This window comes from Drosophila virilis, chromosome 5 (genome assembly GCF_030788295.1).
Source record: "Drosophila virilis strain 15010-1051.87 chromosome 5, Dvir_AGI_RSII-ME, whole genome shotgun sequence".
NCBI lineage: Eukaryota > Metazoa > Arthropoda > Insecta > Diptera > Drosophilidae > Drosophila > Drosophila virilis.
Window position 1 is genome coordinate 25,178,548 of NC_091547.1, and position 18,523 is coordinate 25,197,070.

The 18,523-nt window shown below is 41.3% G+C and overlaps 1 protein-coding gene and 1 long non-coding RNA gene across 3 annotated transcripts in view; one reads left to right on the forward strand and one right to left on the reverse strand.

Moving 5' to 3' along the window:
* The window catches only part of Obsc (Obscurin), a 204,517-nt gene that overhangs the window by 52,172 nt on the left and 133,822 nt on the right, over nucleotides 1-18,523 (forward strand). The window lies entirely within an intron of this gene.
* LOC116651270 (uncharacterized) lies at nucleotides 479-17,199 on the reverse strand. Its single transcript, XR_004304275.2, has 3 exons — nucleotides 17,022-17,199; nucleotides 16,673-16,943; nucleotides 479-880 (listed from the first exon to the last, which is right to left on the reverse strand). It is a non-coding gene; the product is annotated as an uncharacterized lncRNA (long non-coding RNA).

An 18,523-nucleotide genomic window follows, 5' to 3' on the forward strand; every position in this document is an offset into this window, starting at 1 on the left:
TCGATCGTTTCATTTATAAGTAGCAATCATCATAATTTACTATTCCAAATATATTCACATGTATTCGAGTTAGTTTGAATTATTTAAATAGAATCGCAAGTGCAATTGTAAACTTTCTGTTTTGGATAAAGCGAATACTCGCTCATGCTTGTGTTTTTGGTAAAATAAGGATCAGGGAATAATTGTGTCTAATTGTGTTTTTTCCACTTTAGGGGTCTTAATTGATAATTTTTGTGGTTAAAGAATCCAAATAATTTTGGTGAATACTTTACTGAAATGAAGTAAGACATTATATATCGTGGTATATGTGTTAAAAACTTGGCCGGCATCAAATAGTCAAAAGCTATAGGATTGTTAGAATGGACGTTTAAAGGATAGAAAATACATTTTAAGTCGGATAATGTTTCTTTCTAATTGTAATTAGTTTTCGTTAAAAAAATCGAAAATAAGTGAAGTGTTAATTTAACTTCATAGGCGAACTAGTTAGTGGTAACTTGTATGATCTTTACAGGGATGTTATTTACAATGATGATGTTTAAGGAATGTCTTGTAGGTTGGTCGTCATGGTGTAGCCTTTGGAGGCGCCTGACTGTGGTGGGGTCAGCCAGGACCCTGGCGGCCGCTTTAGGGTGCTGTCGCAGCTTGTCAGCGTATCGGCTGCTGAAAGAGCTTAATTGATCTCCGATCTTTTTAGGCGGAGATCGCGTTCGATGGCGTCGGTTGTCACGTACCATGGCAGGCCGGCAACCTTTCGTGCCGCCTTGGTTTGGACCACTCTTATGCGGTGCAGCTGGTGTGCTGACGCCGTGCCCCAAGCTTGGATGGCAGATGTCCAGATAAGCGTAATCATCGTTTTCACGAGCAGTGCCTTCGTCGAGTCCTGAAAACGTAAATAGATCACTTTAAAATCTCATTTGCTATTCTGTGTTTTTTAGATTTAGATATAGAGATGACTTCAATTATTTTGTTTTTGACATTAAATATTCAGATCAGTTTAAAAGTTAATTTACTTTTCTGTATTTGTTATTTATTGACTTATTAAATTTTTTTCAAATACTAATGTTCTAAGCACTCGAAACGCCTCACTAAAAATTTATACTAGCTAGTACATACACTTTGTTAAACCTTAATATATATACATATATATACATATATATATACATATATATACATATATATAATTTTATTTTGTAAGTGACTAATGTGTTGCAGAGTTTTCATGCTCTGACTGATTCGTTCGTAACAATAACTTAAGCCATAGCGGATACCACAGGTTTTATTTCAGTGTTCGAAGTTGATAATGTACCTCCGATTGTTCACGGAGACTTTGTCTTCGAAAGTTAGCAAATAGGTCCATGCGATTCGCTGGCCGAACCCATAATCATTCTTTCGTCGTCCACAGTGGCCGTGTCCAAATTTTCTTATTTTGTTTCGGATATAAGTTATTGTGCGGAAGTTGGTGTCTGCGATTATCTGCGAAGGCATTCGTTGACAGCGAAAACTGTCCACATACAGCGACCGTGATACCGTCCTTAGAATCTGGAATCTTCCTATTACGCTGGTCTAGTTAAACTTTAATTTTTTTACAAACTCATTTGGGTTTGGTAGGGCTGACCAGGTTGACTTTCGACAAAGTTATTGCAAATATTTAATTTTCTAATACTGTTATTACTATACTGTTTATCGCTAAAATTGTTTCATGCAACTGTTCCGTGACCAAACTGTCCGCTTTGGCAATGGCATATAAAGACTATGTGATCTCGTTAAGCTGAACCTGTACTTTTGTATTTATTACTATTTTACCATATACCTACCCTGTTTGAAATTAATTTGCTCACAATAACCAAGATCGGTAAATCCTGCTATTACTTTCAGAGTAGTACCCAGTAGATTTACTACGGGCATGTCGGTGACGAACTCCTAAAATGACCAGTCCGTGGTTAGGGTCTGTTTCGTGTGTTTCTTGGTAAAGAACTCTAAGGTATTTCTGATCATCAGCGTAAGTTTTGTATGATGCCTTATTAGTCGTGTGTCTTTTGTACCCATATTTCTCGAGAAGTTTTAAAGTGTCAGTGGCAAGTATAAAAGTACTTACAAATATTGCGGTGATAAGTGTTTTAACCTAATGTTACGGATCACCCACCTCTAAAAGGAACCGTCGTTCCCAGATCGGCCTTTGTAACTTCTTCCGAACGATATGGTGTCTAAGCTTATATTGGGAGTTAGCGAACAATTCCGTTCACAACGTATGCTTTTACCAAAGACAATATAAACACTAAGATGAGTAACGCCCATACATTTGAATGCGACGCAAAATTTCTAGCCTGGCCTTTCATCTGGCCTTTGAGGCTTCGTACGGCATGCCTGCCGACTGGTTGTTCGTTCTCCAAAGACCAGACGAACGAATGCCGAAGTCACGGCTTGCTGATGCTGACACGAGCTACAAAGTTAGTCGCCAGCCTGCCTTCAGCAAAGCTGGTCGATGCTGCTTTGCGTCGCTTCGTTATCGAAGTACATTGAGCGAAAAAGCTTAGAACTAACGATCGACGCAAAGTGATTGTGCTTTATTAATGAAATGCATGCTTTATTTAAATGATATATTACCCTAGATATTAACGATTAATTCTACAGGAAAGTTTAAGAACTTATATAATTTTTACACAAGGCGCTTCTTGCGCAATAACTATGTTAAGAAAATAGCACACATAGATTGATTTCACTTTTCTCTTTGGACAGTGTATGCTCGAGAAAAGTTCTTGTCTCAGCCAATAGCATGCGTGCACCTTTCGTTGTATGCGTGAATTATACATGCATAAGATCTTTAAAGTATGTATGTATGTGTTGTTATTCACTGCTCTTGTTATTAGCTGGCAAGAAATTAATTTTGTTAGTTTTCTAGCGCAGATCATGACCTATCCCAAATTTGTGTTGATATATGAATGCATTTTGTGTACTGAGGTTGGCTCCGCAGAAAATACCCGAAGGTCATATTTTGTAATGACCCCATTATATTTATAATGGTCTCCTCGCGGTGCTCTCTGCGTACTTTGTTCTTAATAATTCGAACAACAAAAATAATAAAATAAAAAAAAAAAAATAATAATTTAATGTATCTTTGAAAAAAAAATAATTTAATTAATAATTTCAAAAATAAAAAATTACATAAATATTTGCATCGACTTAAAAATAAAAATTTTTTTTGTATGGAGTACACAAAATGCATTCATATATCAACAGAAATTTTGGGTAGGTCGTGATCTGCGCTAAAAAACTAAGAAAATTGTTTCTTTGCCAGCCAGAGACTTTGCCAAAGCTGAGAGCAAATACTACTTTTAGCTTTTTCGTTCTCTCGGCTGTGAGAGCGCAATGCTACAGATTTCGTTTTCGTTCTCAATTTTCAAAAAATCAAGCTGCATAGTAGCATTTTATTGTATGGCGTTACTCATCTTAGTGTTTATATTGTCTTTGCTTGTACTATATCCAAATTTGTGTAAAATTGGGAATCGTGGTCTGATAATAAGTCTTTAGTTGTCAAAAAAATAATGTTTTTATATTTATTGTATTAAATCAAATACAGCTTTCTTTTTTATTACAACACTGTTTCGCCAAGCCTGGGTTGGGTCCTTAGGCTATATCGTGGGCAAACGTAAAAGGAGTCTTCTTTGAGTAAGGCTGCGTCTATTTGGTGGAGGTCCTCAAAGGATCTTCTTTTGAGTCCTCTGACAACGCACCTCCCAGCGAGGTCAGTTGCTACCCGGTTTCAGTGTTGCTGCAACCGTTCGTAGTATCGGTTGGCGAACGCTTTGACTTGGCTGTCTATAAAGTCCATTTTGAGGTCTCTGTGCAAGGTAGAATTTCTGATGTACCAGTCGGCACCGGTCATTCAGCGCAAGGCCAAGTTTAGAAGTGCTTGAATCTGTCTTCTATATGTCCGAGATGCAATGCCCCAACTCCGGATTCCGCATCTCCAAGTTGGCGCCACCACGACGGTGTTGCGAAGCGGCAATGGGCTTAGTAGACAGTTGGACTTGACCATCTTAAAGCGGCACTCAGTCTTCGGCTAGCTCTCGTTGCGGGCAAACGTCAGTTTTCTTATCAGCAGAGTCTAATCGGTGTATTTCTTTTGCGACCCACGCGGTCAATCATTGATTGTTTTTCTCAAGCTCTTTCGCGAGAGCTAAAGCTTTATCCATCTAACTATGGGGTCTCCCCTTCAGCCATTAATCTGAGGGGCAAGCAGTTTGCGTTGCTCTCTGATAGCCCCCCCCCCCCTCCTCGTGAAAAAAGGAGACAAAAAGTCGACATGACATTCCCCGAACTTTCAACAATAGCTCCCGAAACCCCCAAGTACATTGTAACCGCAGCCAAAAACATCGAGAAAAAAATCTCAGATTTCTCCTGTATTACCGTTTACAACGTACTACGTCTAATATCCAAAAACACCACCTCCGTCACCAGCTCCCGTGACGGCAACTTACTATTACTGATGCTAATTAAAAATCAAAGCGAGGCTGACAAGTTCATCAACTCACCTTCGTTACCGGGCATCACATTAAAGGCACAATATATGCTCCATATCTCTCCGATATCCCCAATGAAGAAATCATAGAAGAGCTGCTATCCCAAAAAGTCAGCGATATCTTTAATTTCACCAAAACCACGGACACAGGCACTAAACCCTCTGGAGTAATTCTGGTCACTTTTTATCTACACCACCTTCCCAGCAAAATTGATATTGCATGGCATGCGGTTAAGGTACGGGAGTACATACCAAACCCAATGAGGTGCATTTCTTGGCCACACAGCTGAACACTGCAAAAACTAACCACGCGCTTTACCTCCCCATTCGCCTGACACCTGCACACAATCGAAATGCGTTAACTGCTCAGAAGAACTTATCATGACTTATCAATATTATGACTTATCAGCAAAGTCAGCAAAAAAATAACATAAACGGAACATTCGATGATGACTACTAGAGACTTGGGCTCTCGCATAAAACTACTCAATTTTTAAAACAACTTAAAACCAACAAATATAAAAATAGTATCTTATGGACGACTCTGATATATAAACTGAACAAAACTTTTTCCATTGCATATAATACCCACTTTATCTCTTCCAATGACCCTTAAGATTCTACAATGGAACATAAACGGATACTTCAACAATAACATTGAACTTTCATTATTAATTAAATAAGCCAATCCAGATTTTATATGCCTAAAAGAGACTAATCTCCAATTTAATACTACCCAAGTTGTAACCCCCAAACCATTTATTGGTTATTTTTTCAACAATTCTTCCATTCTCCATGCGAAGCATGACGCTAGTATACTTATACGGCAATAAACATCCCACACAAGACTATCAATTTGATCTCACCCACTTGCTCCATGGGCAGCTTTTATCCCACCCGAGTATAATAATATTTAACCTTTATATACCCCCAACCAAAGACTATTAGCTACAGATTTATTAAATATTACAGAGTCAGCTCAGGAACCTATAGTTTTTGTCGGAGACTTTAACGCTTGGAGTAGGCTTTGGGGGTCCTGCTCCCGGAACCCCAAAGGTTATCATGTTGAAGACAAAACAAATTTAGCCATTATAAATGACGGCTCTGCCACCCACCATTCTACCAACAACTCCTTTACTAACATCGATCTAAGTATAGCGTCCGCAACCCTGGTTCCAATCTGTAAATGGTCCATTGGCCGAAACTTACACGGCGCGATCATTTCCCTATTACTATTAACCTTGTCACACATATAAAACCTGAAAAATTCCTACCTTCAATTAGGTTCAAAACCGACCATGCCAACTGGAGTACCTTCCAATTTGTCTGTAAAAAGCTCTTTCAGTTTTCCTCGACCAACGATCTAAGCCTGTCTTAATTACGAAAACCATAAAAACAGCAGCCAACGTAGCCATTCCACAAACGTATCCAAAAAAACAGATAAGGATCCCTGTTTGGTTTAGCCCAAGTCTCCAAGATCTGCGAAAGCTAAAGCAAGTTCTCTGGCATAGCTATAAATCCTCTCAAAACTGTACCAATCTAGTAGCCTACAAAAAAGCGAGAGCACTGTTAAAAAGTGAAGCTATTAGGGCAAACAAAAAGAATGCTATTCATTTACAACATAATGTTAGATAAGGGTAACTATCCGCACGCTTGGATAACGGCTAAAATAATCCCGATCCTTAAACAAACCTTCCTACGAATTATCATACTTCCCATATCCCTACTCTTCAATCAAATGGTTCATATCCAAAAATAAATTTATCAGCCTCAACCAAACTGCATTCAAGCAACAGCACAGTACCGTTGACTCCCAATTGCATATCCATCATTACGCGTCAGATGCCCTTTCAACCAGAAATCATGTCACCATCCTGGCTACTGATTTCGAAAGGGCATTTGAGCGCGTTGGAGTGCGCACTGTACTGGAGCAACTTTACCGGTGGGGGGTGGGTCCTAAGACCTTCAACCTCGTAAAGGCTTTCAATACAACTCTCTGCGTACGCGGACGATGTCATTATCTTTAGTAACTGCAAAAATACAAATTTACTCTTCCTTACGCTTAAACAAATACTTAATGATATAGTAGAATGGGGAAAACTGCCAGGAGCCACTCTTGCTTTAAACATATCCAACTTTAAGTGTAAATAACATAACAATAGAATATACATCTACTTTTAAAGTTCTTGGTCTTACGCGCGACAGAAGACTCACGTTTAAGCAACACTGTGTTAATCTTAGAGATAGTCTTCACAAACGCCTTAACGTTCCCTTGTCCATCCAACATGACTAATTCATGCCATAAGAGACTTAATACTGGCCAAAATCGACTATGGCCTGGCAATCTATGGTTGGTGCGCGCCATCCAACATCAAATTGTTCTCCCCCGCATAGCATGCAGCAGTACGGCGTAGCATTGACGCCTTTCCCACAACTCCGACGAAATGCCTTTTAGCCGAAGCGGGTCTTCCTGAAATACAGACGAGAACCGCGCAACTGACTTTTAATCCCATCCCTAAAATTTTTTGCTCGACCTACCCAATTCTGCATAATGACTTTAACAGAACGGTTAAGAAGCGCCGAAGATTTAAAGTCATGTCTACTATCCGTAGATGTTCAAGTTTTTTCAAAAAACATTAATTGGATATGCCATATCGTTGGAACAAAATCAGACCATCCCCTCCTTGGCAACTACAGCACCACACCATGAATACCTCTCCACTTATTAAAAAACTCAGAAATACCCAAAAGTATATTGCAGCAAATGCTAGCTGCCGAAACGGAAAAATTCCCCAACTAGAGTTGGCTCTACAGTGACTGATCGACAACTGACTCTACTAGTTTCGCAGTTGGGAGCCAATCAGCAATTGTTGTCTCATTAGGAGCGCTCCCTGCATACTTTTCTACATATTCCGTCGAAGCTGTAGCTGTTCTAAGAGCAACTTAACATCTCGAGCTTAAGGGAAAATTATAATATGCAGCGACAGTCTTTCTACTCTTAATGCTATTAACAACACATACAACCAAAACAGCCTGAATTGCGAAATTCGACATCTGTGCATCAAACACGCTACCAAAATAAAACTCCTTTGGGCGCCAAATAACGAATTGACAGATGCAGCGGGTAAATGGCAGGACAAAATCCTTGCCTAACAGTCATCCCTGGTGTCAGAGAAGACTTATGGCGCAACATTGGGGATATCCTAAAAAGGGACGAAATGACACAATGGGAGACTTACGTCCATAGGCTTAAGCAATTTAATCCGAACAAGGAAGCCGTCCGATCATGGCACAAAAGACATTGCAGTGTTATCATCCAACTCAGAACTGGGCACACCGCCTTAGCCCGCGACCACCTGCTTAAAGGAAAAGACAAACCTAATTGCCCAAAATGCGGGGGAGAATTATCAATCAAACATATATTAAATAACTTCCCGCAACTTAATAACATTAGGACTTGTCTATTTGGCCAAATCCAACCTACCTCTCTTCTTACCACACCTGCTCACAATAATGTAAAACTGCTAATCAAGTTCTTAGACACCAATAACATACTAAATATCACATAATAATATATATATAATTTTATATAATATACATATAATACCATAAATAAGTTTACTGTCGAGTCGATGGCCTTAGAAGCTAACACTCCCTCCCGTTAGTTATTATATTATTTTTTTGTACAATAATAAATCACGTAAATAAATAAATAAATAAAGCGGCACTGCCTGAAAAGGCCGTCGATGTGCACCCGAACAGTAAGCCTCTCATCCTGTACAATTCCAAGATACTTTCGGTTGTGCCAGGGTGAAGGGGGCTGCCATCTATCCAGACTGCTGGCACTTCGAGGCATTGAGCTTGATGTTCCACCTGCGTGCCCAGCTCTCGAGCAAGTGGATGTATTCCTGGGCCCCACCAATGGCTTGCAAGTCGTGCAATAATCAGTCTCTTCGACAAAGAAAGCAGGAGACTGATCGCCGATATGACTCAGGGTCATATTCCGGCTTGCCCGACTTATGGATCGCATGGAGGCTCGCTAGCCTCCACTGGACAGGGAAGTGTTTCGTCCATAATGTGGCGTTAAACATCAACGTTATAAAAAGAAGCGAGCGAATTGGCAGGCCCTTCAGAGTGGTGTGGCATATTCCAACGTGACCCGGTGCTTTAGCCCTGGGAAGGGCTTTGCTGACGTTGATCCCCTCCTCCACGTGGATGGGGCCGATAGGTGGTGACATCTGAAGCGGAGTCTCCAACGCTCGGGTAGTCTCATCGAGCTCTTCTGTGGAGGCCAAATCGAAAGGTGTGAACGGTTCCTCCAGGTGACTGGCGAAGGTATCAGCTTGCTCTTCGACTGTTAGGCAGTATGTTCCATTGTGGCGATGAAGGAGAGTGATTCTTCAGGGTTACCGTTTCAGGCTCTCCAACCTTCTGGAAAAAGATGCATCTTTGTGTCTGCGAAGGGCTTCCTTGAGTTGCCGCTCCGCTCTTCGCCCCCCGGCTTGTCACACGGATGCTGAGTCGTCTGGAACCTGCGTCTGCACCGCTCCTTGATCCTGAGAAAGTTGCATATATCCGCGGGTCCGTTGCCAGCACTATCCAGCCGCCTGGCAACTTGTTGGGGGGTGGCTTCGGCTGCTGCTGCTCGAATCTTTGCGTTGAGCAGCTTAATGGCGTCCTCTATATTCAGTCCAGTGCTAATTTCAGTATTGAGGTGTATACTATTACTCATCTGCCTCCAGAAGACACCGAGATCAGTGCGTGCGTTGATCGGCCTCGGTATTGGCCCTGCCCCTGCTCTTCAGGGTAACTATCAGTACCAGGTGGTCGCTCGGGAGCTCCCAATTGTCAGCGATTGAAAGGAGCTGGTCAGTAATCTCCTGGTAGATAGCGAAGTCGATGGTAGAGATACTCCAGTACCTCTGCTGCCGTACGGATATCTTGTGGAAGAACCTGTGGTGGTTACCTTCGCTTGCGCGCGCATTGCTGCTATTTGCGCCCCACAGCCAGAGATGTGCATTCCAGTCGCCTCCAACAAGATATATGCTTCCAGTTGTGCTGAGTATGACGTTGAAGTCATCAGTCGACGTCTGCTCATTTGGCCTGCAATCAGTGGAGACTTTCACCATCGAATATTGGTAAACACGATGAGTAATGCTCAAATACGGGAAGTGAACCAAGTTACTCCGGACGAGGACAGCGCAGCCGCCACTAGCTGACCGATTTTGAGTCCAGTGTACAGGGTACGCCTCAAAGCCAAAGATTCTAGGGAAAGTAGGATCGGGTGGCGTGTTTTATACTAGGGCCTCCAGCTCCAATTTAAGTACTTCCTTCGGATTGTGGAGGTGGAGAGCGGTATGGCCCTGGCTCTGTAGGTCGACGATTTGCTCTCGGTTTAGTGTGGTGGTGGAGGCCATGACTATGCGGTAGGGCTTCTAGAATAGAACTGTATTTTTTGTTCTCCCAGTTTCTTTATGATGTGGGCACATCATTGGCTAGGAGTTACTACTTTGGATAGTATGAGCCACACGGGGGGTGGCTCCTTTCCTCCTGTGGGGGCATTTTGTTGTTGGCCCTTTCTTCCGGTATGGAGGATCTGGCGACAGCATTGGGCTGGCTATCGTCTCCAACCTTGGGCTGAGGCAGGTAATTTCTCTTCTTGTGCTGAGCTTATCTGCATCAAATTTGTTAGTCTGCATGTCTTCTTTGTCAGATGGTGCCAAGGGAGCATATCTATTCCATGCATGCATTTGTAGTGGACTTGTGTCAGTCTTGTTCTGTTCTCGCCGCCTGGCAGGTGGGGACTTGCTGTCTAAGACACCTGTTAGCAGGTGACCCGCAGCTGTGGCGGGTGATTTGGGTTTGAGGATATCTATTATACGAAATCCCTATTCACTCTAGCACCAGCATGTGGACTGCTGCCAGGGTCTTCGGAGACCATTGAAGGGTGGGAAGGTGAAACTGAAGAACTTCTTGAAGACATCGGCCCCTTGTTACTCATAGTGGGTGCGTTGCTGCTCTCAGCACTCTCTGGAATGGTGGCACTATTGGCATTGCCACTGGCGGGGTGACTGTCCGCAAGGCAGCGCAGACGATTTGCTCACTTAAAACAAATTGCTTTGTCAGCAAGCAGTTTTGTTTCAATTTTTGACGTTATTATTTCTGTTTGTTATTGGGTAACAATATTTTCTGCGTTGCAATCTTTGTGCGGGGTTGCCGTTTGGACGTGCACTCGAATTTCGATTTTTAATTTTATCTCGCGAGTACGTCCGTTCGCTTCGAACACCAAGAAGTGTGTTAAAAAATAATAATATTTTTATCTTTCCCCCCGTAGTGGTATGAAACGGTGAAATTAATAAGAATTCGTTAGGCTAGTAAAACACGCATAAATACTATAACTCGTGCTCTCCCTCACCAGTAGAAAAGTAGGTGCAAAAAAAAATACACACCGAAGCAGCTGCAGAAAATTGCAGAGTTCGCAAATTACAGTCAACACTTAACACACAACACAATAACAGTTTTTTGTCGGACAGAAAGAATAAGAGAGAAAAAAAACACACAAAGTTCGGTTTCTACGCACCAGGCTCTAGTATTACTGACATAAAAGCGGCTTTGCTTAAGTAAAAGCACGAACACAGTACACAAGCGCACGAAATAAAGTGTTCGATGGAGAGCGAAATCGAATCTACTCCGTTTTTTTCTCTCATTTTGAGTGCCGACCGCATTGAAAATAAGTGTTGACTGTTATATGTGACCTCTGGAAAATAGTGACAATACAGAATCAGAGAAGCCACAGAGAAGAGGTAAAAAACAATGTAGAAGGAGGGAAACAGTTGAAGACAATCAACAACATCGGGGTAGATAACAGCCAAAAAGGAAGAGTTCCAGCTAAAAAAAAAAAAAAAAACAACAACAAAACAAATATAAGATCCAAAATTTTGGTTGAAGCCAAAATCAAAACACGAGAGATTGTTGCTGATAAAATTTCCAGTGGTTCTAACTCGGAATTAGAACATATTTAACAAGTAAGCGGTTCTAAACGGGAGCTACCGACTAGGGAATACCCTGAACCCTTTTATTCTGACACCAAATAAATTAAAAAAAAAAGTTCCCTTGGCAGGGTTCGAACTTGCAACTGACCGCATTACTTGCTGTCGACTCTACTCAACAGCTACACCAAAAAAAAAAAAAAAAAGAATACTTTCCCCTATAGGGCTCGAACTCGCGGCAGACCGCACCACTTGCTATGCCTCTACTCAGCAGCCACACGTATTGCCACATTTCTGTAAGAATGCGAAGCAGACGCGCACGAATGTGTGTGTGTACATGTATACAGAAATTCTTAAAGATGCTCCTCTATTCAATTGCGCAGTTGCATATAACTTTGGTTTTTTCTTAACCGATCTTTATGAAATTTTCTACAGTATATCTTAGTGTACCATAGAATATTTGTGTATACTGAAAAAGACAATTGCATTTAAATTGTGGCTTAAATTGGTTGGCAATAAAAGTTGGGTTATGAACTTGATTTATAGCTCTGGGGTGGTAGCGGGTAGGAGGCGATAGGTATAAAATGAAAGATAGCTGACAAATATATATTATTTTAGAAGCAACATATCATGTTTGGTGACTCTAGCTCTTATTATTTACCAAAATTGCCCAAATACACGATATCGATATCGATTTTTATCGATTGCTTGGAAATGGGGTAAGTTATCGATTATCGGAAACAAACTTGATCTGCGCAGGCAGAGGAGCACCTACATCTAAAAGTTCAAGTCTCTAGCTCTTGTAAGTTCTGAGATCCTTGCGTTCATACATACGGATAGACGGACGGACAGCTAAACAGACGGAGATGGCTAGATCTTCTCGGCGATTGGTGCTGATCAATAATATATATACTTTATGGGGTCGGAGATGCTTCCTTCTGCCTGTTACATATTTTGTGGATTTTGCACGAATACAATATACCCTAATACCCATTTTTAATGGGTTCAGGGTATAAAAAGAAACTTGCAACTGACCGCATTACTTGATGCCGCCTCTACTCAACAGCCACACCAATAACTAATCCTAATAAGAAAAAAATATTAATTTAAATAGCAGCACAGAAAGTAATACAATCGCAATTGCAAAGCTCATGATAAATTCGAAGCGGACGCGCATGAATGCTGCCGCAACCACGTGGGCAGGCAAACATGTTTTTTTTGTTTCCTAGCCGATGTTGATGAAATTTTTAGCATTTAAAATAAATAAATATAAATAAATAAAATCTATTAGGCGTCAATGCCTGTCAACTGCATCATATTAACTGAGCTTAACATAACTGAAACCCACGCCACGACTTTCATGGTCTCAGTCATCGATCCCGGCAGAACGCTGACTTGACACCTGGTGATCGTTCTTAGCTTGGTCACTCAAGTTTCAGGCTTCTATTACCTTCTTTGTAGCTTGTCCGGTCTGCGACACTGTGGGTTGTTTGTGTTAACTAACCTCTATATATAAAGCTGTTTGTCCTGACTGACTGTCTGACTTACAGATTGGCGATCAACGCACAGCCCAAACCGTAAGAGCTAGGAAGCTGAAATATTCACTGTAATTCCCTTATGTGATGAAGGTGCAAGTTGAGTCGTGGTTGCGGGAAATTCCACCCCTAGTGCGGAAAATTCGCAACAACGTATATATGAAACTTTTTTGTTTACAATCCGAAAGATTTGGTTTGTGACGTTTCGTGGTCAAATTCATATCCAAACACCACCGACCAACCAGTTAAACAGCGCGAACTGCAGTCGGATCACTGGTTGGACACACATTTTTTTTGTCACCGCCACAAACTTTGCTGAGAATCCTCCCCGGCAGTCCCTTCTGCCGAGGCGGTCTATCGGCTGTGGGGATTTCCGCGGTCCCGCGGGAATCTCCGATGGTTCCAGAGAATCTCGACGGCCGTCGTCGAACTGGATCAGCCGCGAAGCTTCTCTTGTGCGACCTGACCTCGGCGTAATATCCACTCGTCCCAACAACACCAGTCTGATGATATCGAGACCTCTTCATTTGACATATGGGCCAAGGACTCTTCTCCACGACACCTTCCTGGAAGTTTGCTTGTTTATATACAAACTGTTAAGACGCGGTGGCGGGTGTGCCATGCCTGTAGAATTGACGGTTGTTTTGGGGTCATTGACTCGTGAGTGACCGCTCCGGTTTGCTGGAAGGGGTTTCGTCCCTTTTTACCGACGCGAGCACACTGGGTTCCGATTATAGGCAGTCACCGGACTCAACGCTTATATCCTCGACCCGCGCTGACTCCCAGTCCATTTCCTTGTCTTTTTGTGGGGTCTTTAAACACATTAAGTGAGGTAATATTTCGTTCATCACGTTTTTCCTACGGGCGGTGCAGCTATACAAAATTTAGGCAATGGACATAAGTGTGCACCGCCCGCAACTTCTCGCCTCTGATATATCGTATATGATCAATTGGTATTCGCCTTATTGGGGCATAATGATTTGATGTAAGCTATTCGTCATTCATGCACCGAAGGCACGATATTGGGCGAGACGAATACATGAACTTCACTGCATGACCGTTCGAAGCCTAGGAGAGCAGGTGCTGGAGCAGCCATAAGAGCTAATAGACACCACTTTTAAAGAGCTTGCTTCCTCCTTCGGTGTCTGTGCGATGCTTGCGTTACCCATTGTCCGAAGTTCTGCCACTTGAGCTGTCAACTTCCGCCAGGGTGCTCTCGCTTGTTTGACTTTAAAATGTTGGCACACTTGGCCACATGAGCGCCACAAGGTCCGTGATAAGTGTGAACCCGCCGTGTAGCATATCTTGTCAGACACTCCTTATAGCTTAGCTCCGCCTTCAAAAGTTTCCGGCTGTCCTTCCCCTTCGTCTGCGTAAGGTCAGCGCCGAGACCATTTTCCCTCGCGTCCTGCAACACTTACTTCTTGCCCAAGTCTGAGCATGCGAATATCGGGAGTGTCGTTTAACTCTGCTTAAGCAGATCTAATTTTGTCTGAAGATCGGTATCCATAACCATGCATTCCCTTATATAATGTAGGTGCACATTAGGACGGGGATTTCGAAAGTTCCACCCGAAAGTATGGACAAGTCACGAAAAACGTTTATATGAAACTTTTTTGTTTACCATCCGATCGGCCCTAAACTTATTTTCAAAGATCTTTGCTTAAATTAATTTGAGGGACGTTTCGCACTTTTTAGAAAATACATCCCTCCTTAGTAGATTTGGGGTTCAAAGATGCCCTGAGCTTCATTTTGGAAAATTGTTGGACAACGCTTGTATGAAAGTTGTATGATTTTTTGAGAATTTTTAAGAATATTTGTTATATGGGTGCCACGGGCAAGGCCGGGTCATACCCGTTAGTAGCTGCTCTGCAGAATTTGCAATATTTTGCTCAAATGCTGGTTTTTTGTGCAACAAGCAAAGCTGATTTACTTATTATATCTTATTATGAAATTATAAAATTCGTCCCGATTTCCTGTGTTAAATTGGACAACTACATTTGCGTTGAGTGGTAATGGAGGAAAGTACATTTTCCTTCCATATTTTAGTACAGTGCAATTGAAGTTGCTAAAAAAGGTTGCACAGTTTGCCATCTTAGAAATGCATAGTGTCGGTAGTGATTTATAAGGTGTAGAATTTGTGCGATGGGTTTGTTATCGGTTATCAATGTCCAACTTCTAGCGTATCAGTATTTGATTGTCGATTTGTGAACATCGCTGTTCTGTGGGACTCATTGTACGACTTGCATTTGCAATTGGACGTTCGCCTGCATTTTCCAAGTGATGCGATAGTACAGTGCTTATACCTGTTTTGTTGGCATCCGTCGCCAGCACTAATGTAAGTGTTGCGTCATAAGTGATCAGCACCTGCTGTAAATCTAGAACTCATTTGATTCTGTTGTAAGCTAATCACGTCTCTTTTCCAAAAGTAGAATTGTCTTTCTTTGAGAAGATCAAGCAGCGGTTTTCCCAAAGTCGACAAATTTGGCGAGAAATTAGACTGCGTAGTATGCTGCTTTCCCAAGAAACAGTTTTACCTGTTTGATTGTAGATGGTTATATTGCTTTTAGGATGGCCTTAATATGCTTAGTTGATTTAGGTATGTGTATACGCATAAGTTTGCAACAGATGATCCTGTGCCCTGTATGACTAAATTTACGGTCAGTTTAAGCTTATTGAAGGTTTAATTTGCCGAGGGCGTTATCCTTCATTATGCTGCACGGTGCACTTTTGAGCAATTTCAGTGGTATTTGAATTCCATCAATCTTCATAGTTATGATATCCTACTCACTGATTTGATGGCATTGGTATGGTATTGATAATTGTATGAATTGTATCACTTCTGGTTCGTCTGTACCTTACTCATAAGCCATACCTTCCCACATGCGTAGCATTCTTTATTTTTTAATTTCAATCTTTGCGCAAATGTTCACCTCTACATCCGTAGGACTTGATTCGTTGTTTCAAAAAGTTGAAGGCTTATTGATGATTGGCGAGAATTACAGTTTGCATCTAGGCTCCGTGTCTGCAGCTTGGTTTTGAATAGTAGTAACAATTCCTGGAATATGCAGCCTCGTATGCGTCTGGAAAGGTTGTTCGCTGTTTTGCGATAGCCTACAGAAGAGTCGTACTTCCAAAATAATGCAGCATCCTTCAAGTGCAAAAAATCGCGTTTAGTGACTCCTCTGGTTCCTGACGTAGCTGGCGGAATTTAAAATCATGCTAATCATGGTAAATTGTAGCGTGTCTGGTTGCCTCGGACTTAATATGTTACTTGGGGCTATATTCAGTTCAACTTACATGTGCATCCTTGCATAATAGTGGTGGTCAGCATTAGGAATTTTACTCAGTTGCAGGGCCCATTTGAATAGATGAATAGCTTGCAAATGGTGGTACTTTTAGGGAACTTGCTGCCTCAAATGCACTTTGGCCCGCCTATTGCACTGCTGAATGAATGTTGCTAGTCACCACTTTTGTGTTATTATTTCATCTTTATTAAACTTAGGTAAATTCAAAAGTCGTATTAAAAGCTATTTCATTAAAAAATTTGACCTAGAGATCGTAATTCAAGAAGAAGAATGCTAAGAATCTATATTATCGATAGTAGCTTAAATTAAAGTTAGACGTACCAGTTGAGTCAGCGTATTTTACGTTAAAGCCTGCATTTTCGGCTCAATCTCACGGTATTCGAAAATACAAAAAGCACAAAGCCTGCGTGCACAGTGTCCCTTCGGTACCCATAGAATGAATGCTTGACGGAAGCAATACATTCCCTGATTGGTGGGAGGTGAGGCCGCTCTAAAACCTCAAAAATTCAATGTTTTCGGCTGAAACGCACCTCCACTTCGAGCAAAGCTCTTCCCGCGATTTGGGTTTAAAACGCATCCACCACGATAGTCCCTGAAAGGTTGCAACCAAAAAGTCAGGTCGGAACAAGTCCCGCGGGTTCCTGGTCACGGGTTCCCAAAATTTACTTACAGTTTTTGGCCGACTGCCGTAGAATTCTACTATCCAGTTTAATCTTCCGTCACATAAAGAATGGGCCATCTTGTTTCGCCACTCGAATAAGCTGGTTGTGCAAATCAACTTTGGACAATCACCCAGGGTCACCACGAAGAGGCCACGTAAGTAATATTTGTGGGGCACATTGTGTCTTCGAGTTGACTTGACTAATGACTTACGAAATATTCAACATACCTTCTACATCGGTTCATTAAACCCCATTTCGACATAACATTACGAAGACAACGTAGAGGGAGAATTAAGTAATATAAGCCTGCTAAAATACGGTAGTAACCGAAGATTGGAGTTTCAGCGTAAGCCGCATAAGGAAAAAATACGTTTAACAATTACTTTTTAATTAATTTAATGTGATCTAGACTAATATTCTGCGGAGACCAGATACGTGAACAGTACTCAAATCTAGGACATAATAGTGATATGTACAGCAGTTTGATTAAAAACGGAACCAAGAGCATCTTTGGCTTCAGCAGAACTTAGGTTAGTAAATATTGCAAAAAAATATTTTCGAATGCATAGCTACCTAACACGAGAAGGCCTAGTAAGATAAAGCCTCATAAGCATACACCTTTTTCGAATTCCAGATTTGCAAAGAGTTCAAATCATCTATTGATACGAGTTATTTAAAGGATTAGTGTAGGAAATAATAAGATTCTCATAATCTTTGCACATAGCAGAGAGCATTTGATAAAAGGGAGGGATAATTTATTAAGGAGTAAAGGTCAACGGAGACCTTCTTGAGGTAATTCAGAAAAAATCTAAACCTGCTACGTGGTTAGTCAACCTCAGCATGGGTTCCACTGTTTAAATAAGAAGAACTTCAGAGCAAAAAATAGGTAGGGAGACTAAAAGGTCATGGTGCACTGACTTGTATACTATAAGGGAAAACATAATTTAAAAATTAAGTAAAATCATGAAATTTGGTTGTACGTGATAACCTTTTTAGAAACCAACTTGTGGAGGGGACACAACTGCTTTGAAGAAATACAGCAAATTTGCAGTAATTTTTATTTTTTTTAAATAATTTAGGGAAAATGGACAGTAAGCAATACAGCTTTTCAACCCTTTTTGGGTAAGGGAATAATATAAAATTCAAGGTATATATTAAACACAAGGTAATTATTGGTAGTGAATAAATATCAAGAATTGCTCTTTAATGCAGATTATATGATTCATGATATTTTGGTTGTCAGAAGAAGGTGGGGATAGAAGCAGGTGATATAAATAGAACGTGAAGGGAAAGTAACTTTACCTGACACAATAAAAAAGGTTCAAAATGGAGAGCTGGGAGAGGATCGATCATTTTTGTGCAACATTCTAAAACCGAATAGAGACTTGGTCTGAAGACAAATTTTTTTGTGGAAGGACTTTAAGCCCGGACACAACAATTTGCAACAACAGTCAAAATAAGTTCAGGTGGGGCTGAAATGCACCGTGTTCGCTGTTGACAATCTGGGTAC